We start from the raw sequence: 24819 nt of genomic DNA, 5'->3' as shown, positions 1-24819 counted from the left end.
CTCGGGAGGCTAACATGGGAGGACAGCTTGAGCCCAGCGCACAGAGGGTGCAGTGAGCCGTGATCATGCCACTGCACTCTAGCCTGGGTGACAGAGCGAGACCCTGTCTCAACAACAACAAAAAAGCACTTCTACAACTCAACAACAAAATTAACCCAATTGTTAAAATGGGCAAAAGATTTGAATAAACATTTCCCCAAAGAAGATATACAAATGGCACATGAAAGATGCTCAACATTTTTAAATGCAAATCAAAACCACAGTGAGACTCCCTCACACCCATTAAGATGGTTACTATCAAATAAACAGAAAATAAGGCTGGGCACAGTGGCTCACACCTGTAATCCTAACACTTTGGAAGGCCAAGCTGGGCAAATCACTTCAGCTCAGGAGTTTGAGACTAGCCTGGGCAACATGGTGAAACCTCATCTCTTCAAAAATTAGCCAAGCATAGTGGTGCACACTCGTGGCCCCAAACTAATTGGGAGGCTGAGGTGGGAGGATCATCTGAGTCTGGGAGGTCAAGGCTGCAGTGAGCTGTGGTCCTGCCACTGTACTCCAGCCTGGGTGACTGAGCAAGACCTGGTCTCCAGAAAAAAAAAAAAAACCCCAGAAAATAACCAGTGTTGGCCAGGCACAGTGGCTCAGGCCTATAATCCTAGCACTTTCAGAGGCTGAGGCAGGAAGATTGCTTCAGCTCAGGAATTTGAGACCAGTCTGGAAAACATGGTAAAACCTCATCTCTACCAAAAAAAAAAAAAAATATATATATATATATAAAATTAGCCGGGCGTGGTGGTACATGCATGTAGTCCCAGCTACTTGGAGGCTGAAGTGTGAGGATCACCTGAGTCTGGGAGGTAAAGGTTGCAGTGAGCCAAGATCATGCCACTGCGCTCCAGTCTGGGTGACGAAGCAAGACCCTGTCTCAAAAAAAAAAAAGCTTTAAAAAAAAAACAAAATAACAGATACTGGCAAGGATGTAGAGTAACCGAAACTCTTGTGCACTGCTGGTGGGAATATAAAACAGTATAGCCACTATAGAAAATAGTATGGTAGTTACTCAAAAAAATAAAAACAGAATTACCATATGATCTACTTCTGGGTAGATACACAAAAGAATTAAAAGCAAGGCTTCGACCAGGCACAGTAGCACACTCCTGTAATCCCAGCACTTTGGGAGGCTAGGGCTGGCAGGTCACTTGGGCTTGGGAATTGGAGACTAGCCTGGGTAACATGGCAAAACCCTGTTTCTATAAAAATTACAGAAAAAATTAGCCAGGCATGTTGGCACACCTGTAGTCCCAGCTACTCAGGAGGCTAAGGTGGGCAGATCGCTTGAGTTTGGGAGACAGAGGTTGCAGTGAGCTGAGATACACCGGTGGGTGAATAGATAAACAAAATGTGGTACACACATATAATGGAACGTTGTTCAGTCTTAAAAACGAGGAAAATTCTGACAGATGCTACAACATGGATGAACTCTGAAGATATTATGCTAAGTGAAATAAGCCCGATGTAACAAATACTATATGACTCCATTTACATGAGGTACCTAGAATAGTCAAATTCATAGAGATGAAAAGTAGAATGATGTGTGTCCCAGGGACTGGGGTAGCGGGGATGCGGGAGCTACTGCTGAATGGGTACACAATTTCAGCTTAGGAATATGAACGTGTTCTAGAAATGAACGGGGGTGACAGTTGTGCAACAGTATGAACATACTTAATGCCACCAAACTGTACACTTCAGATGGCCAAAATGGTAAACTTTATGTTATGTATATTTTACCCCCTGCCCTCCACTCCCAGCACACACACACAGAAGTGTACTGTAGTGGAACATGTAGTGTACTGCTCAGATTCCCCCTCAGGACCAAGACATTCATCTCCCAGGAGCTCAGTTCTTCTCTAAAAATTTCACTTGGCTCAAGGGGGCTCCTCTCCCAAGTCTACACACCCTCCCTCCCTGGGGACAGCTTGCATCCTATGACTGGTCAATGTGGGGACACAAATTTGAGTCCTTTGCCACCAAAAGGCCCACCATCCTTAGTGCTCCCTATGGGGTTGGCTAAGGCCTCTGTTACCATTGTATCTGTTCCTATTCTATCTCTGCCCAAATCTGCTCATAGCTATTATCAGAGAGCTTCTCCCATAACTGCCCTGAAGGCAAATCTCCATCTTAGAGTCTGTTTCCTATGGAATACAACCTAAGAGAATTAATGTGGAAAAATTTATCTTTTTAAAAGTAATTTAAAGGGCTGGGCATGGTGGCTCACACTTGTAATCCCAGCACTTTGGGAGGCTGAGGTGGGTGGATCACTTGAGGCCAGAAGTTGGAGACCAGCCTGGCTGACAGGGCAAAACGCTGTCTCTATTAAAAATACAAAAATTAGCTAGGCATTGCCGTGCACACTTGTAATCACAGCTACTCAAGAGGCTGAGGCATGAAAATCGCTTGAACCAGGAGGCAGACGCTGCAGTGAGCCAAAATTGCACCACTGCACTCTAGCCTGGGCAACAGAGTGAGGCTGTCTCAAAAATAAATAAATAAAGTGATTTCAAGTTATAACTCCAACCTTTCCCCTCTCCTACTCGGTACCTGATTCTCAGTGGGTCATTTTCTGAGTAGAGGCGTAAAACATGTTCCCGTTCTTGGAAGAGGCAGACCTGCATATCACTTAGAGCTTTCTGCAATTCAGCAATCTCTTCCTCTCTCTGCTGTAAATCACATTCAAGTTTATGCTGCAAAAAAACACAGTAAGATACTTGAAAGATACCGGGTTTCCATGGAGTATCTCTTACGGGACAGGGAGCAGTCTATTAATGTAGAAATATTCTAAAGTAAATAATTTCACCAATACAGAATTCAAATGACAGCAATAGGCATGTATATATAGACTGGAGTTTATTTATTTATTGAGACCAAGTCTTATTTGTTTATTTATTCATATTCTGTTGCCCAGGCTGGAGTGCAATGGCACGATCTCAGCTCACTGCAATCTCCACCTCCCAGGTGATTCTCATGCCTCAGCCTCCCGTGTAGCTGGAATTACAGGTGCATGCCACCATGCCCCGCTAATTTTTGTATTATTAGTAGACATGGGGCTTCGCCATGTTAGCCAAGGCTGGTCTCAAGCTCCTGCCTTCAAGTGATCCTCCCGCCTTGGCCTCCCAAAGTGCTGGGATTACAAGCATGAGCCACCATGCATGACCTTGACTGGTGTTTAAAAGCTATAGAATGAGTGTGAAGTTTGCACTTAACATCAAAGCTCTCACATCTTCCTTTTATGGACTATAGAATCCAAAATGCCATATGATTCACCTATTCTATCTATATTTTCTCTTTTATTTTTGAGACAGAGTCTTGCTCTGTCGCCTAGGCTGGAGTGTGGTAGGATGATCTCAGCTCACTGCAACCTCTGCTTCCCAGGTTGAAGTGATTCTTCTGCCTCAGCCTCCCAGGTAGCTGGGATTATAGGTGCGCACCACCATGTCCGGCTAATTTTTTATTTTTAGGTGAGATAAGGTTTTTCCATATTGGTCAGGCTGGCTTGAACTCCTGAGCTCAGGCAATCTGCCTACGTTGGCCTCCCAAAGTGCCATGATTACAGCTGTGAGCCACACCTGGCCTATCCACACTTTTTTGGTAATGCCTCCTATACCATAAGCATTATTATTACATGTAGGAAAACAAAGATGAAAAGATATGATTCCTGTCTACAGAGCTAAGTAAATTCACAAGGAGAGAGGCAAATGATTAAAATAAAATAACTACCTAATGAAAGCACGCATGGAGCAACAGTGTGGGAAAAGTGTGGCCGGAATAAAATTCTAAAATAACTACCTAATGGAAGCACGCACGGTGGAAAGATGTGGGGAGACTGGGGCCGGAATAAAATTCTAAAATAACTAGGGAAGGAAGCACGCATGGTGTAACGGTGTGGGGAGAGTGTGGCCGGAAAAAATTCTAAAATAACTACCTAATGGAAGCACGCATGGTGGAACGGTGTGGAGAGAGTGTGGCCGGAATAAAATTCTAAAATATGTACCTAATGGAAGCACGCATGGTGGAACGGTGTGGGGAGAGTGTGGCCGGAATAAAATTCTAAAATAACTATCTAATGGAAGCACGCATGGTGGAACGGTGTGGGGAGAGTGTGGCCGGAATAAAATTCTAAAATAACTACCTAATGGAAGCACGCATGGTGGAACTATGTGGGGAGAGTGTGGCCGGAATAAAATTCTAAAATAACTACCTAATGGAAGCACGCATGGTGGAACGGTGTGGGGAGAGTGTGGCCGGAATAAAATTCTAAAATAACTACCTAATGGAAGCACGCATGGTGGAACGGTGTGGGGAGAGTGTGGCCGGAATAAAATTCTAAAATAACTACCTAATGGAAGCACGCATGGTGGAACGGTGTGGGGAGAGTGTGGCCGGAATAAAATTCTAAAATAACTACCTAATGGAAGCACGCATGGTGGAACGGTGTGGGGAGAGTGTGGCCGGAATAAAATTCTAAAATAACTCGCTAATGGAAGCACGCACGGTGGAACGGTGTGGGGAGAGTGTGGCCGGAATAAAATTCTAAAATAACTACCTAATGGAAGCACGCATGGTGGAACGGTGTGGGGAGAGTGTGGCCGGAATAAAATTCTAAAATAAGTACCTAATGGAAGCACGCATGGTGGAACGGTGTGGGGAGACTGTGGTCGGAATAAAATTCTAAAATAAGTACCTAATGGAAGCACGCATGGTGGAACGGTGTGGGGAGAGTGTGGCCGGAATAAAATTCTAAAATAACTCGCTAATGGAAGCACGCATGGTGGAACGGTGTGGGGAGAGTGTGGCCGGAATAAAATTCTAAAATAAGTACCTAATGGAAGCACGCATGGTGGAACGGTGTGGGGAGAGTGTGGCCGGAATAAAATTCTAAAATAAGTACCTAATGGAAGCACGCATGGTGGAACGGTGTGGGGAGAGTGTGGCCGGAATAAAATTCTAAAATAAGTACCTAATGGAAGCACGCATGGTGGAACGGTGTGGGGAGAGTGTGGCCGGAATAAAATTCTAAAATAAGTACCTAATGGAAGCACGCATGGTGGAACGGTGTGGGGAGAGTGTGGCCGGAATAAAATTCTAAAATAAGTACCTAATGGAAGCACGCATGGTGGAACGGTGTGGGGAGAGTGTGGCCGGAATAAAATTCTAAAATAAGTACCTAATGGAAGCACGCATGGTGGAACGGTGTGGGGAGACTGTGGTCGGAATAAAATTCTAAAATAAGTACCTAATGGAAGCACGCATGGTGGAACGGTGTGGGGAGAGTGTGGCCGGAATAAAATTCTAAAATAACTCGCTAATGGAAGCACGCATGGTGGAACGGTGTGGGGAGAGTGTGGCCGGAATAAAATTCTAAAATAAGTACCTAATGGAAGCACGCATGGTGGAACGGTGTGGGGAGACTGTGGTCGGAATAAAATTCTAAAATAAGTACCTAATGGAAGCACGCATGGTGGAACGGTGTGGGGAGAGTGTGGCCGGAATAAAATTCTAAAATAACTCGCTAATGGAAGCACGCATGGTGGAACGGTGTGGGGAGAGTGTGGCCGGAATAAAATTCTAAAATAAGTACCTAATGGAAGCACGCATGGTGGAACGGTGTGGGGAGAGTGTGGCCGGAATAAAATTCTAAAATAACTCGCTAATGGAAGCACGCATGGTGGAACGGTGTGGGGAGAGTGTGGCCGGAATAAAATTCTAAAATGTCTACCTAATGGAAGCACGCATGGTGGAACGGTGTGGGGAGAGTGTGGCCGGAATAAAATTCTAAAATAAGTACCTAATGGAAGCACGCATGGTGGAACGGTGTGGGGAGAGTGTGGCCGGAATAAAATTCTAAAATAAGTACCTAATGGAAGCACGCATGGTGGAACGGTGTGGGGAGAGTGTGGCCGGAATAAAATTCTAAAATAAGTACCTAATGGAAGCACGCATGGTGGAACGGTGTGGGGAGAGTGTGGCCGGAATAAAATTCTAAAATGTCTACCTAATGGAAGCACGCATGGTGGAACGGTGTGGGGAGAGTGTGGCCGGAATAAAATTCTAAAATGTCTACCTAATGGAAGCACGCATGGTGGAACGGTGTGGGGAGAGTGTGGCCGGAATAAAATTCTAAAATAAGTACCTAATGGAAGCACGCATGGTGGAACGGTGTGGGGAGAGTGTGGCCGGAATAAAATTCTAAAATAAGTACCTAATGGAAGCACGCATGGTGGAACGGTGTGGGGAGAGTGTGGCCGGAATAAAATTCTAAAATAAGTACCTAATGGAAGCACGCATGGTGGAACGGTGTGGGGAGAGTGTGGCCGGAATAAAATTCTAAAATAACTACCTAATGGAAGCACGCATGGTGGAACGGTGTGGGGAGAGTGTGGCCGGAATAAAATTCTAAAATAAGTACCTAATGGAAGCACGCATGGTGGAACGGTGTGGGGAGAGTGTGGCCGGAATAAAATTCTAAAATAACTCGCTAATGGAAGCACGCATGGTGGAACGGTGTGGGGAGAGTGTGGCCGGAATAAAATTCTAAAATGTCTACCTAATGGAAGCACGCATGGTGGAACGGTGTGGGGAGAGTGTGGCCGGAATAAAATTCTAAAATAAGTACCTAATGGAAGCACGCATGGTGGAACGGTGTGGGGAGAGTGTGGCCGGAATAAAATTCTAAAATAAGTACCTAATGGAAGCACGCATGGTGGAACGGTGTGGGGAGACTGTGGTCGGAATAAAATTCTAAAATAAGTACCTAATGGAAGCACGCATGGTGGAACGGTGTGGGGAGAGTGTGGCCGGAATAAAATTCTAAAATAACTCGCTAATGGAAGCACGCATGGTGGAACGGTGTGGGGAGAGTGTGGCCGGAATAAAATTCTAAAATAAGTACCTAATGGAAGCACGCATGGTGGAACGGTGTGGGGAGACTGTGGTCGGAATAAAATTCTAAAATAAGTACCTAATGGAAGCACGCATGGTGGAACGGTGTGGGGAGAGTGTGGCCGGAATAAAATTCTAAAATAACTCGCTAATGGAAGCACGCATGGTGGAACGGTGTGGGGAGAGTGTGGCCGGAATAAAATTCTAAAATAAGTACCTAATGGAAGCACGCATGGTGGAACGGTGTGGGGAGAGTGTGGCCGGAATAAAATTCTAAAATAACTCGCTAATGGAAGCACGCATGGTGGAACGGTGTGGGGAGAGTGTGGCCGGAATAAAATTCTAAAATAAGTACCTAATGGAAGCACGCATGGTGGAACGGTGTGGGGAGAGTGTGGCCGGAATAAAATTCTAAAATAACTCGCTAATGGAAGCACGCATGGTGGAACGGTGTGGGGAGAGTGTGGCCGGAATAAAATTCTAAAATAACTACCTAATGGAAGCACGCATGGTGGAACGGTGTGGGGAGAGTGTGGCCGGAATAAAATTCTAAAATGTCTACCTAATGGAAGCACGCATGGTGGAACGGTGTGGGGAGAGTGTGGCCGGAATAAAATTCTAAAATAACTACCTAATGGAAGCACGCATGGTGGAACGGTGTGGGGAGAGTGTGGCCGGAATAAAATTCTAAAATAACTCGCTAATGGAAGCACGCATGGTGGAACGGTGTGGGGAGAGTGTGGCCGGAATAAAATTCTAAAATAACTACCTAATGGAAGCACGCATGGTGGAACGGTGTGGGGAGAGTGTGGCCGGAATAAAATTCTAAAATAACTACCTAATGGAAGCACGCATGGTGGAACGGTGTGGGGAGAGTGTGGCCGGAATAAAATTCTAAAATAAGTACCTAATGGAAGCACGCATGGTGGAACGGTGTGGGGAGAGTGTGGCCGGAATAAAATTCTAAAATGTCTACCTAATGGAAGCACGCATGGTGGAACGGTGTGGGGAGAGTGTGGCCGGAATAAAATTCTAAAATAACTCGCTAATGGAAGCACGCATGGTGGAACGGTGTGGGGAGAGTGTGGCCGGAATAAAATTCTAAAATAACTACCTAATGGAAGCACGCATGGTGGAACGGTGTGGGGAGAGTGTGGCCGGAATAAAATTCTAAAATAACTCGCTAATGGAAGCACGCATGGTGGAACGGTGTGGGGAGAGTGTGGCCGGAATAAAATTCTAAAATAACTACCTAATGGAAGCACGCATGGTGGAACGGTGTGGGGAGAGTGTGGCCGGAATAAAATTCTAAAATAACTACCTAATGGAAGCACGCATGGTGGAACGGTGTGGGGAGAGTGTGGCCGGAATAAAATTCTAAAATAACTCGCTAATGGAAGCACGCATGGTGGAACGGTGTGGGGAGAGTGTGGCCGGAATAAAATTCTAAAATAACTACCTAATGGAAGCACGCATGGTGGAACGGTGTGGGGAGAGTGTGGCCGGAATAAAATTCTAAAATGTCTACCTAATGGAAGCACGCATGGTGGAACGGTGTGGGGAGAGTGTGGCCGGAATAAAATTCTAAAATAAGTACCTAATGGAAGCACGCATGGTGGAACGGTGTGGGGAGAGTGTGGCCGGAATAAAATTCTAAAATAAGTACCTAATGGAAGCACGCATGGTGGAACGGTGTGGGGAGAGTGTGGCCGGAATAAAATTCTAAAATAAGTACCTAATGGAAGCACGCATGGTGGAACGGTGTGGGGAGAGTGTGGCCGGAATAAAATTCTAAAATGTCTACCTAATGGAAGCACGCATGGTGGAACGGTGTGGGGAGAGTGTGGCCGGAATAAAATTCTAAAATAACTCGCTAATGGAAGCACGCATGGTGGAACGGTGTGGGGAGAGTGTGGCCGGAATAAAATTCTAAAATAAGTACCTAATGGAAGCACGCATGGTGGAACGGTGTGGGGAGAGTGTGGCCGGAATAAAATTCTAAAATAACTCGCTAATGGAAGCACGCATGGTGGAACGGTGTGGGGAGAGTGTGGCCGGAATAAAATTCTAAAATAAGTACCTAATGGAAGCACGCATGGTGGAACGGTGTGGGGAGACTGTGGTCGGAATAAAATTCTAAAATAAGTACCTAATGGAAGCACGCATGGTGGAACGGTGTGGGGAGAGTGTGGCCGGAATAAAATTCTAAAATAACTCGCTAATGGAAGCACGCATGGTGGAACGGTGTGGGGAGAGTGTGGCCGGAATAAAATTCTAAAATAAGTACCTAATGGAAGCACGCATGGTGGAACGGTGTGGGGAGACTGTGGTCGGAATAAAATTCTAAAATAAGTACCTAATGGAAGCACGCATGGTGGAACGGTGTGGGGAGAGTGTGGCCGGAATAAAATTCTAAAATAAGTACCTAATGGAAGCACGCATGGTGGAACGGTGTGGGGAGAGTGTGACCGGAATAAAATTCTAAAATAAGTACCTAATGGAAGCACGCATGGTGGAACGGTGTGGGGAGACTGTGGTCGGAATAAAATTCTAAAATAAGTACCTAATGGAAGCACGCATGGTGGAACGGTGTGGGGAGAGTGTGGCCGGAATAAAATTCTAAAATAAGTACCTAATGGAAGCACGCATGGTGGAACGGTGTGGGGAGACTGTGGCCGGAATAAAATTCTAAAATGTCTACCTAATGGAAGCACGCATGGTGGAACGGTGTGGGGAGAGTGTGGCCGGAATAAAATTCTAAAATAAGTACCTAATGGAAGCACGCATGGTGGAACGGTGTGGGGAGAGTGTGGCCGGAATAAAATTCTAAAATAAGTACCTAATGGAAGCACGCATGGTGGAACGGTGTGGGGAGAGTGTGGCCGGAATAAAATTCTAAAATAAGTACCTAATGGAAGCACGCATGGTGGAACGGTGTGGGGAGACTGTGGCCGGAATAAAATTCTAAAATGTCTACCTAATGGAAGCACGCATGGTGGAACGGTGTGGGGAGAGTGTGGCCGGAATAAAATTCTAAAATAACTCGCTAATGGAAGCACGCATGGTGGAACGGTGTGGGGAGAGTGTGGCCGGAATAAAATTCTAAAATAAGTACCTAATGGAAGCACGCATGGTGGAACGGTGTGGGGAGACTGTGGTCGGAATAAAATTCTAAAATAAGTACCTAATGGAAGCACGCATGGTGGAACGGTGTGGGGAGAGTGTGGCCGGAATAAAATTCTAAAATAAGTACCTAATGGAAGCACGCATGGTGGAACGGTGTGGGGAGACTGTGGTCGGAATAAAATTCTAAAATAAGTACCTAATGGAAGCACGCATGGTGGAACGGTGTGGGGAGAGTGTGGCCGGAATAAAATTCTAAAATAAGTACCTAATGGAAGCACGCATGGTGGAACGGTGTGGGGAGAGTGTGGCCGGAATAAAATTCTAAAATAACTCGCTAATGGAAGCACGCATGGTGGAACGGTGTGGGGAGAGTGTGGCCGGAATAAAATTCTAAAATAAGTACCTAATGGAAGCACGCATGGTGGAACGGTGTGGGGAGACTGTGGTCGGAATAAAATTCTAAAATAACTCGCTAATGGAAGCACGCATGGTGGAACGGTGTGGGGAGAGTGTGGCCGGAATAAAATTCTAAAATAAGTACCTAATGGAAGCACGCATGGTGGAACGGTGTGGGGAGAGTGTGGCCGGAATAAAATTCTAAAATAAGTACCTAATGGAAGCACGCATGGTGGAACGGTGTGGGGAGAGTGTGGCCGGAATAAAATTCTAAAATAAGTACCTAATGGAAGCACGCATGGTGGAACGGTGTGGGGAGAGTGTGGCCGGAATAAAATTCTAAAATAACTCGCTAATGGAAGCACGCATGGTGGAACGGTGTGGGGAGAGTGTGGCCGGAATAAAATTCTAAAATAAGTACCTAATGGAAGCACGCATGGTGGAACGGTGTGGGGAGACTGTGGTCGGAATAAAATTCTAAAATAAGTACCTAATGGAAGCACGCATGGTGGAACGGTGTGGGGAGAGTGTGGCCGGAATAAAATTCTAAAATAAGTACCTAATGGAAGCACGCATGGTGGAACGGTGTGGGGAGAGTGTGGCCGGAATAAAATTCTAAAATAAGTACCTAATGGAAGCACGCATGGTGGAACGGTGTGGGGAGAGTGTGGCCGGAATAAAATTCTAAAATAACTCGCTAATGGAAGCACGCATGGTGGAACGGTGTGGGGAGAGTGTGGCCGGAATAAAATTCTAAAATAAGTACCTAATGGAAGCACGCATGGTGGAACGGTGTGGGGAGAGTGTGGCCGGAATAAAATTCTAAAATAAGTACCTAATGGAAGCACGCATGGTGGAACGGTGTGGGGAGACTGTGGTCGGAATAAAATTCTAAAATGTCTACCTAATGGAAGCACGCATGGTGGAACGGTGTGGGGAGAGTGTGGCCGGAATAAAATTCTAAAATAAGTACCTAATGGAAGCACGCATGGTGGAACGGTGTGGGGAGAGTGTGGCCGGAATAAAATTCTAAAATGTCTACCTAATGGAAGCACGCATGGTGGAACGGTGTGGGGAGACTGTGGCCGGAATAAAATTCTAAAATAACTCGCTAATGGAAGCACGCATGGTGGAACGGTGTGGGGAGAGTGTGGCCGGAATAAAATTCTAAAATAACTCGCTAATGGAAGCACGCATGGTGGAACGGTGTGGGGAGAGTGTGGCCGGAATAAAATTCTAAAATAAGTACCTAATGGAAGCACGCATGGTGGAACGGTGTGGGGAGAGTGTGGCCGGAATAAAATTCTAAAATAAGTACCTAATGGAAGCACGCATGGTGGAACGGTGTGGGGAGACTGTGGTCGGAATAAAATTCTAAAATAACTCGCTAATGGAAGCACGCATGGTGGAACGGTGTGGGGAGAGTGTGGCCGGAATAAAATTCTAAAATAAGTACCTAATGGAAGCACGCATGGTGGAACGGTGTGGGGAGACTGTGGTCGGAATAAAATTCTAAAATAACTCGCTAATGGAAGCACGCATGGTGGAACGGTGTGGGGAGAGTGTGGCCGGAATAAAATTCTAAAATAAGTACCTAATGGAAGCACGCATGGTGGAACGGTGTGGGGAGAGTGTGGCCGGAATAAAATTCTAAAATAAGTACCTAATGGAAGCACGCATGGTGGAACGGTGTGGGGAGAGTGTGGCCGGAATAAAATTCTAAAATAAGTACCTAATGGAAGCACGCATGGTGGAACGGTGTGGGGAGAGTGTGGCCGGAATAAAATTCTAAAATAAGTACCTAATGGAAGCACGCATGGTGGAACGGTGTGGGGAGAGTGTGGCCGGAATAAAATTCTAAAATAAGTACCTAATGGAAGCACGCATGGTGGAACGGTGTGGGGAGAGTGTGGCCGGAATAAAATTCTAAAATAAGTACCTAATGGAAGCACGCATGGTGGAACGGTGTGGGGAGAGTGTGGCCGGAATAAAATTCTAAAATAACTCGCTAATGGAAGCACGCATGGTGGAACGGTGTGGGGAGAGTGTGGCCGGAATAAAATTCTAAAATAAGTACCTAATGGAAGCACGCATGGTGGAACGGTGTGGGGAGAGTGTGGCCGGAATAAAATTCTAAAATAAGTACCTAATGGAAGCACGCATGGTGGAACGGTGTGGGGAGACTGTGGTCGGAATAAAATTCTAAAATAACTCGCTAATGGAAGCACGCATGGTGGAACGGTGTGGGGAGAGTGTGGCCGGAATAAAATTCTAAAATAAGTACCTAATGGAAGCACGCATGGTGGAACGGTGTGGGGAGAGTGTGGCCGGAATAAAATTCTAAAATAACTCGCTAATGGAAGCACGCATGGTGGAACGGTGTGGGGAGAGTGTGGCCGGAATAAAATTCTAAAATAAGTACCTAATGGAAGCACGCATGGTGGAACGGTGTGGGGAGAGTGTGGCCGGAATAAAATTCTAAAATAAGTACCTAATGGAAGCACGCATGGTGGAACGGTGTGGGGAGACTGTGGTCGGAATAAAATTCTAAAATAACTCGCTAATGGAAGCACGCATGGTGGAACGGTGTGGGGAGAGTGTGGCCGGAATAAAATTCTAAAATAAGTACCTAATGGAAGCACGCATGGTGGAACGGTGTGGGGAGACTGTGGTCGGAATAAAATTCTAAAATAACTCGCTAATGGAAGCACGCATGGTGGAACGGTGTGGGGAGAGTGTGGCCGGAATAAAATTCTAAAATAAGTACCTAATGGAAGCACGCATGGTGGAACGGTGTGGGGAGAGTGTGGCCGGAATAAAATTCTAAAATAAGTACCTAATGGAAGCACGCATGGTGGAACGGTGTGGGGAGAGTGTGGCCGGAATAAAATTCTAAAATAAGTACCTAATGGAAGCACGCATGGTGGAACGGTGTGGGGAGAGTGTGGCCGGAATAAAATTCTAAAATAAGTACCTAATGGAAGCACGCATGGTGGAACGGTGTGGGGAGAGTGTGGCCGGAATAAAATTCTAAAATAAGTACCTAATGGAAGCACGCATGGTGGAACGGTGTGGGGAGAGTGTGGCCGGAATAAAATTCTAAAATAAGTACCTAATGGAAGCACGCATGGTGGAACGGTGTGGGGAGAGTGTGGCCGGAATAAAATTCTAAAATAACTCGCTAATGGAAGCACGCATGGTGGAACGGTGTGGGGAGAGTGTGGCCGGAATAAAATTCTAAAATAAGTACCTAATGGAAGCACGCATGGTGGAACGGTGTGGGGAGAGTGTGGCCGGAATAAAATTCTAAAATAAGTACCTAATGGAAGCACGCATGGTGGAACGGTGTGGGGAGAGTGTGGCCGGAATAAAATTCTAAAATAAGTACCTAATGGAAGCACGCATGGTGGAACGGTGTGGGGAGAGTGTGGCCGGAATAAAATTCTAAAATAACTCGCTAATGGAAGCACGCATGGTGGAACGGTGTGGGGAGAGTGTGGCCGGAATAAAATTCTAAAATAAGTACCTAATGGAAGCACGCATGGTGGAACGGTGTGGGGAGAGTGTGGCCGGAATAAAATTCTAAAATAAGTACCTAATGGAAGCACGCATGGTGGAACGGTGTGGGGAGAGTGTGGCCGGAATAAAATTCTAAAATAACTCGCTAATGGAAGCACGCATGGTGGAACGGTGTGGGGAGAGTGTGGCCGGAATAAAATTCTAAAATAAGTACCTAATGGAAGCACGCATGGTGGAACGGTGTGGGGAGAGTGTGGCCGGAATAAAATTCTAAAATAAGTACCTAATGGAAGCACGCATGGTGGAACGGTGTGGGGAGAGTGTGGCCGGAATAAAATTCTAAAATAAGTACCTAATGGAAGCACGCATGGTGGAACGGTGTGGGGAGAGTGTGGCCGGAATAAAATTCTAAAATGTCTACCTAATGGAAGCACGCATGGTGGAACGGTGTGGGGAGAGTGTGGCCGGAATAAAATTCTAAAATAACTCGCTAATGGAAGCACGCATGGTGGAACGGTGTGGGGAGAGTGTGGCCGGAATAAAATTCTAAAATAAGTACCTAATGGAAGCACGCATGGTGGAACGGTGTGGGGAGACTGTGGTCGGAATAAAATTCTAAAATAAGTACCTAATGGAAGCACGCATGGTGGAACGGTGTGGGGAGAGTGTGGCCGGAATAAAATTCTAAAATAACTCGCTAATGGAAGCACGCATGGTGGAACGGTGTGGGGAGAGTGTGGCCGGAATAAAATTCTAAAATAAGTACCTAATGGAAGCACGCATGGTGGAACGGTGTGGGGAGACTGTGGTCGGAATAAAATTCTAAAATAAGTACCTAATGGAAGCACGCATGGTGGAACGGTGTGGGGAGAGTGTGGCCGGAATAAAATTCTAAAATAACTCGCTAATGGAAGCACGCATGGTGGAACGGTGTGGGGAGAGTGTGGCCGGAATAAAATTCTAAAATAAGTACCTAATGGAAGCACGCATGGTGGAACGGTGTGGGGAGAGTGTGGCCGGAATAAAATTCTAAAATAAGTACCTAATGGAAGCACGCATGGTGGAACGGTGTGGGGAGAGTGTGGCCGGAATAAAATTCTAAAATAACTCGCTAATGGAAGCACGCATGGTGGAACGGTGTGGGGAGAGTGTGGCCGGAATAAAATTCTAAAATAAGTACCTAATGGAAGCACGCATGGTGGAACGGTGTGGGGAGAGTGTGGCCGGAATAAAATTCTAAAATAAGTACCTAATGGAAGCACGCATGGTGGAACGGTGTGGGGAGAGTGTGGCCGGAATAAAATTCTAAAATAACTCGCTAATGGAAGCACGCATGGTGGAACGGTGTGGGGAGAGTGTGGCCGGAATAAAATTCTAAAATAAGTACCTAATGGAAGCACGCATGGTGGAACGGTGTGGGGAGAGTGTGGCCGGAATAAAATTCTAAAATAAGTACCTAATGGAAGCACGCATGGTGGAACGGTGTGGGGAGAGTGTGGCCGGAATAAAATTCTAAAATAAGTACCTAATGGAAGCACGCATGGTGGAACGGTGTGGGGAGAGTGTGGCCGGAATAAAATTCTAAAATAAGTACCTAATGGAAGCACGCATGGTGGAACGGTGTGGGGAGAGTGTGGCCGGAATAAAATTCTAAAATAAGTACCTAATGGAAGCACGCATGGTGGAACGGTGTGGGGAGAGTGTGGCCGGAATAAAATTCTAAAATAAGTACCTAATGGAAGCACGCATGGTGGAACGGTGTGGGGAGAGTGTGGCCGGAATAAAATTCTAAAATAAGTACCTAATGGAAGCACGCATGGTGGAACGGTGTGGGGAGAGTGTGGCCGGAATAAAATTCTAAAATAAGTACCTAATGGAAGCACGCATGGTGGAACGGTGTGGGGAGAGTGTGGCCGGAATAAAATTCTAAAATAAGTACCTAATGGAAGCACGCATGGTGGAACGGTGTGGGGAGAGTGTGGCCGGAATAAAATTCTAAAATAAGTACCTAATGGAAGCACGCATGGTGGAACGGTGTGGGGAGAGTGTGGCCGGAATAAAATTCTAAAATAAGCACCTAATGGAAGCACGCATGGTGGAACGGTGTGGGGAGAGTGTGGCCGGAATAAAATTCTAAAATAAGTACCTAATGGAAGCACGCATGGTGGAACGGTGTGGGGAGAGTGTGGCCGGAATAAAATTCTAAAATAAGTACCTAATGGAAGCACGCATGGTGGAACGGTGTGGGGAGACTGTGGTCGGAATAAAATTCTAAAATAAGTACCTAATGGAAGCACGCATGGTGGAACGGTGTGGGGAGACTGTGGCCGGAATAAAATTCTAAAATGTCTACCTAATGGAAGCACGCATGGTGGAACGGTGTGGGGAGAGTGTGGCCGGAATAAAATTCTAAAATAACTCGCTAATGGAAGCACGCATGGTGGAACGGTGTGGGGAGAGTGTGGCCGGAATAAAATTCTAAAATAAGTACCTAATGGAAGCACGCATGGTGGAACGGTGTGGGGAGACTGTGGTCGGAATAAAATTCTAAAATAAGTACCTAATGGAAGCACGCATGGTGGAACGGTGTGGGGAGAGTGTGGCCGGAATAAAATTCTAAAATGTCTACCTAATGGAAGCACGCATGGTGGAACGGTGTGGGGAGAGTGTGGCCGGAATAAAATTCTAAAATAACTCGCTAATGGAAGCACGCACGGTGGAACGGTGTGGGGAGAGTGTGGCCGGAATAAAATTCTAAAATAAGTACCTAATGGAAGCACGCATGGTGGAACGGTGTGGGGAGAGTGTGGCCGGAATAAAATTCTAAAATAAGTACCTAATGGAAGCACGCATGGTGGAACGGTGTGGGGAGAGTGTGGCCGGAATAAAATTCTAAAATAACTCGCTAATGGAAGCACGCATGGTGGAACGGTGTGGGGAGACTGTGGCCGGAATAAAATTCTAAAATCTGTTTGGGAAGTCGAAGTACTCCCACCAAAGGGCTGACACCTGACAGAGGAACAGAGGACTGGGGGAGGGATAAGCAGACGGTGGGTTCGCTAAGAAGAGAGAGCAGGAAATAAGAACCATGACAGAGCCTGATGTTGTTAGAAAGGAGGAAAATCTCGTCACATGCTACGACATGGGCAAAACCTGAGGACGTTATGCTAAGTGAAGTCAGTCAGTCACAAAAAGAAAAACTACAGTATGATTTCACTCTATTCTAGATAAATCCTGCTCTATTTCTTTTTTCTGAGACAGAGTCTTGATCTGTTGCTGGAATGCAGTGGTGTAATCTCAGCTCACTGTAACCTCCACCTCCTGGGCGATGCTCCTGCCTTAGCCTCCTGAGTAGCTGGGACTACAGGTATGTGCCACCATGCTGAGCTAATTTTTGTATTTTTAATAGAGACAGGGTTTCACCATGTTGGCCAGGGTGGTCTCGAACTCCTGACCTCAGGTGATTCCCCTCAACCTCAGACTCCCAAAGTGTTAGGATTACAGGTGTGAGCCACCGTGCCTGGCAAATACTGCTCTACTTCCAATCCATAGAAATAGCAAGTAAAATAGTGGTTACAGAAGGAGTGGAGAGAAATGAGGATCTGTTTAATGGGATGGAGTTTTGGTTTTTTAAGATGAAAAGGGTTCTGAAGATCAGTTGCACAACAATGTGAATATACTTAACACAGCAGGCATGGCAGATCACTTGAGGCCAGGAGATCAAGACCAGCCTGGTCAATATGATGAAACCCCATCTCTACTGAAAAAAACAAAAATCAGCTGGGTGTGGTGGCACACCCTATAATCTCAGCTACTTGGGAGGCTGAGGCACAGGAATCACTAAAACCCAGGAGGCCGTGGTTGCAGTGAGCTGAGATTGTACCACTGCACAATCTAGCCTGGGTGAGAGAGCAAGACTCTGTCTAAAAAAAAAAAGTGTATGTGTATGTATACATACATACATACACACACACACACACTCACACACACACACACTTAACATTACTGAACTGAACACTTAAAATTAAGGTCATTAAAAATGATTTTATAAAGAAGGCTGGGCACAGTGACTCACTCCTGTAATCCCGACACTTTGGGAGGTTAAGGTAGGAAGATGGCTTGAGCCCAATGGTTCATAACTATCCTAGACTATAGAGTGAGATTCTGTCTCTGCAAAAAAATTAAAAATCTGGGCCAGGCGCAGCGGCTCACACCTGTAATCCCAGCACCTTGGGAGGCCAAGGTGGGTGGGCCATCTGAGGTCAGAATTTGGAGACCAGCCTGGCCAACATGGTGAAATCCAGTCTCTACTAAAAATACAAAAATTAGCTCAGCGTGGTGGCAGGCACCTATAATCCCAGCTACTCAGGAGGCTGAGGCAGAATTGCCTGAACCCAGGAGGCAGAGGTTGCAGTGAGCTGAGATCACACCACTGCACTCCAGCTTGGGTGACAAGAGCAACACTTTGTCTCAAAATAAATAAATAAATAAATAAGCAAGCCAGGTGTGGCGGCTCATGCCTGTGATCCCAGCACTTTGGGAGTCTGAGGTGGGCAGATCACAAGGTCACAAACTAAGACCATCCTGGCCACTAAGGTGAAACCCCATCTCTACTAAAACTACAAAAATTAGCTGGGCGTGGCAGCACGTGCCTGTAATCCCAGCTACTCAGGAGGCTAAGGCAAGAGAACTGCTTGAATCTGGGAGGCGGAGGTTGCAGTGAGCTGAGATTACCCCACTGAACTCTAGCCTGGTGACAGAGCTAGACTCTGTCTCTAAATAAATAAGTAAGTAAGTAAGTAAATAAATAAATAAATAGCTGGCATGGCAGTACATGCTTGTAGTCCCAGCTACTTGGGAGGCTGAGGCAGGCAGATTGCTTGAGTCCAGGACTTTGAGGCTGCAGTGAGCTATGACCACACCACTGTACTCCTGCCTGGGCAACAGAGCAAGACCTTGACTCAAAAAACAAAAAATCCAGAAGTCCACAGATACAGACATAAGGTGATAAAAATGACAAGTAAATATTAACAAGTGATTTGGAGAAAGGTACAGCATACAGGACCACAGTGGAACTTACAAGGTTGGAAACACTTTTTTTGTAGAATCTATAAAAAAAATTAGGTTAGGCATGGTGGCTCACCCCGAGTCACAGTAAATATATTAGAGATGCTGCATCACTGTTATCTGGCAACCAGCCCCCATCCTGAGGCTATTCAAGAGCCCAAATGGAATGAACTACAATGTAGTTCATTGTATACATACATAACATGATAAAAATGACAAGTAAATGTCCAAAAAAAAAGCCTAATAAATTTGGACAACTACAAATATTTCAGTGCTGCTAGAGTGAAAAGTGTGAGGCCAACTGGGGATGTAAGAGGGCAGAGCAGGTACTGGCAAGGAAGACACTGTCTCAGTTTAAATGCAACTCGAGAGTCTGCATGAGCATCTCAGCAAGAGTGATGTAGGTGTGGGAATGGATTAAGTAGTATTTAGGAAGCAGAATCAATAAGACTTGCCAAATGATTTCAGTGTAAGGGGCTTGGCAGAACCGGAGGCAATGATGCCACTTACCAAGACAAAGAATAAAGAAAAAGTTAAGGAATGAGGAATGAAGGGAGGTGAAATGGTGGCAGTACATGTGTGGGTGTGGAAGCTGGGGTAGAGAAAGGAAGCTCCGGAGAAAAGTGAGTCAGGGTTAGTGATTTAACAGTCATCATCACATATGTAGTAGTGTAATATACAAGATCATTTACAGTCAAATCTGGAAGAACTCTGACATTTAAGAGTAAGGAAGGAGAGTTGTTCATGGACACGAAGATGAGGTGACCAGAGAGGTTAGATAGAAATCGTGAAAGAAAAATGACACAGAAATCAAGAAAGGAAGAAAATTTTAGAAAAGGAGAGGTCAAAAGTGACAAACCCTGCAAAGGGCAAAAAAAGAAGAGATGAGTTTGGTAAAGAGGTACTTGGAGACCACAGAAGGCACAGTTTTAGTGGTGTGGCGAGGACAGAGATGAAACTGCAGTCAAGAAATTTCCCTTTCAGTGAATGGGAAAGTTACATGATTCTGGAAGTGCGACTGGGAAAAGAATGAGCCATTTATATAAAAAGAGTAGCTAGAGAGAGAAGCACAATGCAGGAAGAGTTTTTAATTTTTCTTTTAAGTTGGAAAAAACTTGAATATGTTTATATACTGAGAAGAAAAAGCTAACGTCAAGCAAGAAGTTAAAAATACAACAGAAAGTGGAGAAAAATGATGGAGCAGGGTTTCTCAGGAGGAAAAAGGGATGAGGGCTACAGTAGGCATGGGATCAATCCAGCTCAAATAGGCAAAGATGCCTTGTTCCTGAAGCAATAAGAAGATGGTCAGAAAGGCTAGGCGCCATGGCTAACACCTGTAATCCCAGCACCTTGTTAGGCTGAGGTGGGAGGATTGCTTGAGCCCACAGGTTCAAGACCAGCCTGGGCAACACAGCAAGATCACATCTCTACAACACATTTCTTTTTTTTGATTCAGGGTTTCAATCTGTCACCCAGGCTGGAGTGCAGTGGCGTGATCTCAGCTCACTGCAACCTCTGCCTCCCAGGTTCAAGCAATTCTCCGGCCTCAGCCTCCTGAGTAGCTGGGACTACAGACACCCACCACCATGCCTGGCTAATTTTTTTCTATTTTGAGTAGAGACGGTGTTTTGCCATGTTAGCCAGGATTGTCTAATCTCCTGACCTCATGATGTGCCCACCTCAGCCTACCAAAGTGCTGGGATTACAGGCATGAGCCACTACACCCAGCCTCTACAACAAATTTTTTAAAAATTAGCAGGGCATGGTGGCGTGTGCCTGTAGTCCCAGCTGCTCAGGAGGCTGAGTGTGGGAGGATCACTTGCGCCCAGAAGTGAAAGGCTGCAGTGAGCCATGATTGTGCCACTGCCCTCCAGCCTGGGTGACAGGGCAAGACCCTGTCTCAAAAAGCAGAAAACCAAACAAACAAAAACCAACCAAAGAAAAAAGAAAGGAAAGAAGATGGATATGGAGGGACTAACTGTGTGTAGACGGACGAGCAGGAAGGATGCTGAGAGAGGAGCACTAAGAAGGAGTTGCAGGCTGGAGGTGAGTGTATGACACAGATGTGGAAGGAGAGGAAACCCAGTATGGACAGGTAAGAAAACTGTTAGATAGTGGTTGAGGGTACAGCTGAATTTGTTTACATACTGGTTGTTTTGTGACCTTTCTACAATAGGGTTCTCAATCAGGAGTGACTTTGCACATACATACACCCATTCCAGAAATATCTGGCAATGTCTGGAGACTTATTTTTTTTTGAGACAGAGTCTTGCTCTGTTGCCAGGCTGGAGCACAGTGGCGCAGTCTCGGCTCACTGCAACCTCTGCCTCCTGTGTTCAAGTGATCCTTCCACCTCAGCCTCCCAAGTAGCTGGGACTACAGGTGCGTGCCACCACACCCGGCTAATTTTTGTAGTTTCAGTAGAGACGGGGTTTTACCATGTTGGCCAAGATGGTCTCGATCTCTTGACCTCGTGATCCACCTGCCTTGGCCTCCCACAGTGCAGGGATTAAAGGCGTGAACCACCATGCCCAGCCTGGAGACATTCTTGATGGTCACAGCTGGGGGTGTTGTGCTACTGGTATCCAGTGGGTAGAGGCCAGGGAAGCTGTTAAACATCCTGTGATGCACAGGACAAGGTTTTTGCTATACAGGTGGAGCAAAAGAATAATTGAGCAAGGGGTCATTTACAGGCAGTGCAGTTACTACCAAAGTAAAGCAACATGGGGTTTAGGTTTGAAGGCCACGATGTCAGAGCTGTAGGTAGCACTTAGAAAACCGAAAAGTTAGGAAGTTACGAAGGTAACAAAGAAGTTAAGGACTAGTCAGGTTAGAAGATGAAAGAACTACAAGTATAAGAAATGTGGAGATATCAGAATTTAAGATTTTATAAGAAGAATAGTTTTGGGGGTTACAATCCAAGGAGGGCCTGAAGGGCAGGAAGGTGGGCTGGGGAATAAAATAGGAATATTTTTATAGAACATCTGCTTATGATACAAGCTTGTACTTCTATAGCATCTCTAATTAATGAAGACTTCATCAGAGATCTAAAAACGTGTGCGTTGTCTCTTTACCTGTACTTCACAAGTTTCTTTGTAGAGTTCCAGTTTCTTCAGTAAGTCCTCATTTTCTGCCTCACACTCAGCCATCTTCTTTTGATAATATTCCAGGAGGTCCTTAGAAGGACAGAGTTTGGCCAGGCGATCTTCTAGGGAAGGCAAGGGGGCTGACTCCAGTGAATATGCCACTCCCCTTCTCTTGGTGGAATCACTGATGGCAACACCACGTTTGGAGACAACTGTTCGCCTATGTGAAATTAGAAAGGAAATATTTATCATACTCCGTGAAAGTTTATGAGTTATAACTTTCTAAATAAAAGGGTGTTCTGTATTCCTAAAGTGCTTATAATTAAGGTGCTCATAAATTTGAAAGTTTGGCCAGGCATAGTGGCTCATGCCTGTAATCTCAGCACGTTAGGAGGCCAAGATGGGAGAATCACTTGAGCCCAGAAGTTCAAGACCAGCCTGAGAAATACAGTGAAACCCTGTCTCTATTTAAAAAAAAAAAAAGTTGAAAGTTTGATATTACAGGATAGTAAATAATTTTATTAATTATCTTCCAAGTACTACTGGTTTAAAGCTAAATTCAAAATACATGTTAGAACCAGGAATGGTGGCACAGCTGAGTAGCTGAGCAGTCCCAACTACTCAGAGGGCTGAGGTGGGAGAACTGCTTGAGCCCAGGACTTCCAGTCCACCCTGGGCAACACAGCAAGAACCTGTCTCTAAAAAAGTAAAAGTAAAATACATTAGAAACTAAAGAAATAATTTTAAAACATAGAATATAGGCTGGGTGTGGTGGTTCACGCCTATAATCCCCACACTATGGGAGGCCGAGGTGGACGGATCCTGACGTCAAGAGTTCGAGACCAGCCTGGTCAACATGGTGAAACCCTGTCTCTACTAAAAATGCAAAAACTAGCCGAGCATGGTGGTGTGTGCCTGTAATCCCTGTTGGAGGCTGAGGCAGGAAAATTGCTTGAACCCCGGAGCAGAGATTGCAGTGAGCCAAGATCACACCACGGCACTTCAGCCTGGCGACAGAACAAGACTCTGTCACACACAAAAAAAAGAATATAAACTAAGTGAGACCATGTAGTAACAATTAGAAAATGCAGTACTATAAGACACATTGCAGGCCGGGCACAGTGGCTCATGCCTGTAATTCCACCACTTTGGGAAGTCAAGGCAGGCAGATTGCTTGAGGTCAGGAGTTCAAGACCAGCCTGGCCAAAACAGTGAAACCCAGTCTCTACTAAAAATACAAAAATTAGCTGGGTGTGGTGGCACATGCCTGTAATTCCAGCTACTTGGGAGGCTGAGGCAGGAGAATCGCTTGAACATGGGAGGTGGAGATTGCAGTGGGCTGAGACTGCACTACTGCCCTCCAGCCTGGGCAAAATAGGGAGACCCTGTCTCAAAAAGAAAAAAAAGAAACAAACATACTGCAATGAGAACAATCACATCAGATGCTAATCTCTAACATCTGAGACATTTGAATTGCACAGACTAGAACTAGATGTTATAAGTGGCAAAAGACTCTGATCAAAGGCTGGATATGGCCGGACATGGTGGCTCATGCCTATAATCCTAGCACTTTGGGAGGCGGAGGCAGGTGGATCACCTGAGGTCAGGAGCTCAAAACTAGCCTGACCAGCATGGTGAAACCCCATCTCTACCAAAAATACAAATTAGCAGGGCTTAGTGGTGCATGCCTATAATCCCAGCTACTCGGGAGGCTGAGGCAGGAGAATCATGTGAACCTGGGAGATGGAGGTTGCAGTGAGCCAAGATTGCGCCATTACAGTCCAGCCTGGATAACAAGAGTGAAACTCCATCTCAAACAAACAAACAAAAAAAGGCCATGCATGGTGGCTCACGCTTGTAATGCCAGCATTTTGGGAGGCCAAAATGGGCAGATCACGAGGTCAGGAGTTTAAGACCAGCCTGACTAACATGGCGAAACCCCGTCTCTACTAAAAATACAAAAATTAGCCGGGCGTGATAGCACACGCCTGTATTCACAGCTACTCAGGAGGCTGAGGCAGGAGAATCACCTGAACCTGGGAATTGGAGGTTGCAGTGAGCTGAGAGCATGCCACTGCACTCCAGCCTGGGCAACAAGAGCAAAACTACGTCTCAAAAAAAAAAGGGTGGACATGAAATTTTTGTTTGTTTGCTTCTAGCAAACAAGACTTGAGCTAAAACAATGGAAGTGAGAAAACAAATAGTACAGAAGAAGAGTAACCCTTATGTGAAAATAAATCCAGCTTGGTTGTCTACAATTTACAACATAACAAAACAGACAGCAAAGTGAAGAAACTATACCAGAAGCTCTGAGTTGTAGTTAATATATGTGCTTGCTTCTAATAAATAAGCATGAAGATATTAAAATTTGTCAACTTGTATGAAGAAAACCTTAGACATTTTCCCAATCATTAAAAACTTGTGAGAGAAATACTATTTTATTTAACTTTTTTTTTTTTTTGAGATGGAGTCTTGCTCTGTTGCCCAGGCTGGAGTGGCAATGGTGTGATCTCAGCTCTGCAACCTCTGCCTCCCGAGTTTAAGCAATTCTCCTGCCTCAGCCTTCCGAATGGCTGGGATTACAGGCGCACGCCACCATGCCTGGTTAATTTTTGTTATTTTTTTGGTAGAGGTGGGGTTTCACCATGTTGGCTAATCTCAAACACCTGACCCTGTGATCTGCCCG

The 24819-nt window shown here is 45.6% G+C and overlaps 1 pseudogene across 1 annotated transcript in view; it reads right to left on the bottom strand.

Annotated features, from left to right (window-relative positions):
- Positions 1-24819, bottom strand: part of LOC144580176 (coiled-coil domain-containing protein 77-like) — a 52719-nt pseudogene that overhangs the window by 19181 nt on the left and 8719 nt on the right. Inside the window, exons 3-4 of the transcript XR_013529289.1 lie at positions 22122-22353; positions 2602-2744 (exon numbers count right to left, since the gene is read on the bottom strand). The product of XR_013529289.1 is annotated as a coiled-coil domain-containing protein 77-like (transcript). The remainder of the gene's footprint in view (positions 1-2601; positions 2745-22121; positions 22354-24819) is intronic.

This window comes from Callithrix jacchus, chromosome 18, assembly GCF_049354715.1.
Source record: "Callithrix jacchus isolate 240 chromosome 18, calJac240_pri, whole genome shotgun sequence".
NCBI lineage: Eukaryota > Metazoa > Chordata > Mammalia > Primates > Cebidae > Callithrix > Callithrix jacchus.
The sequence above is the reverse complement of the archived record's forward strand: the minus strand, read 5'-3'. Positions and strand labels throughout refer to the sequence as shown.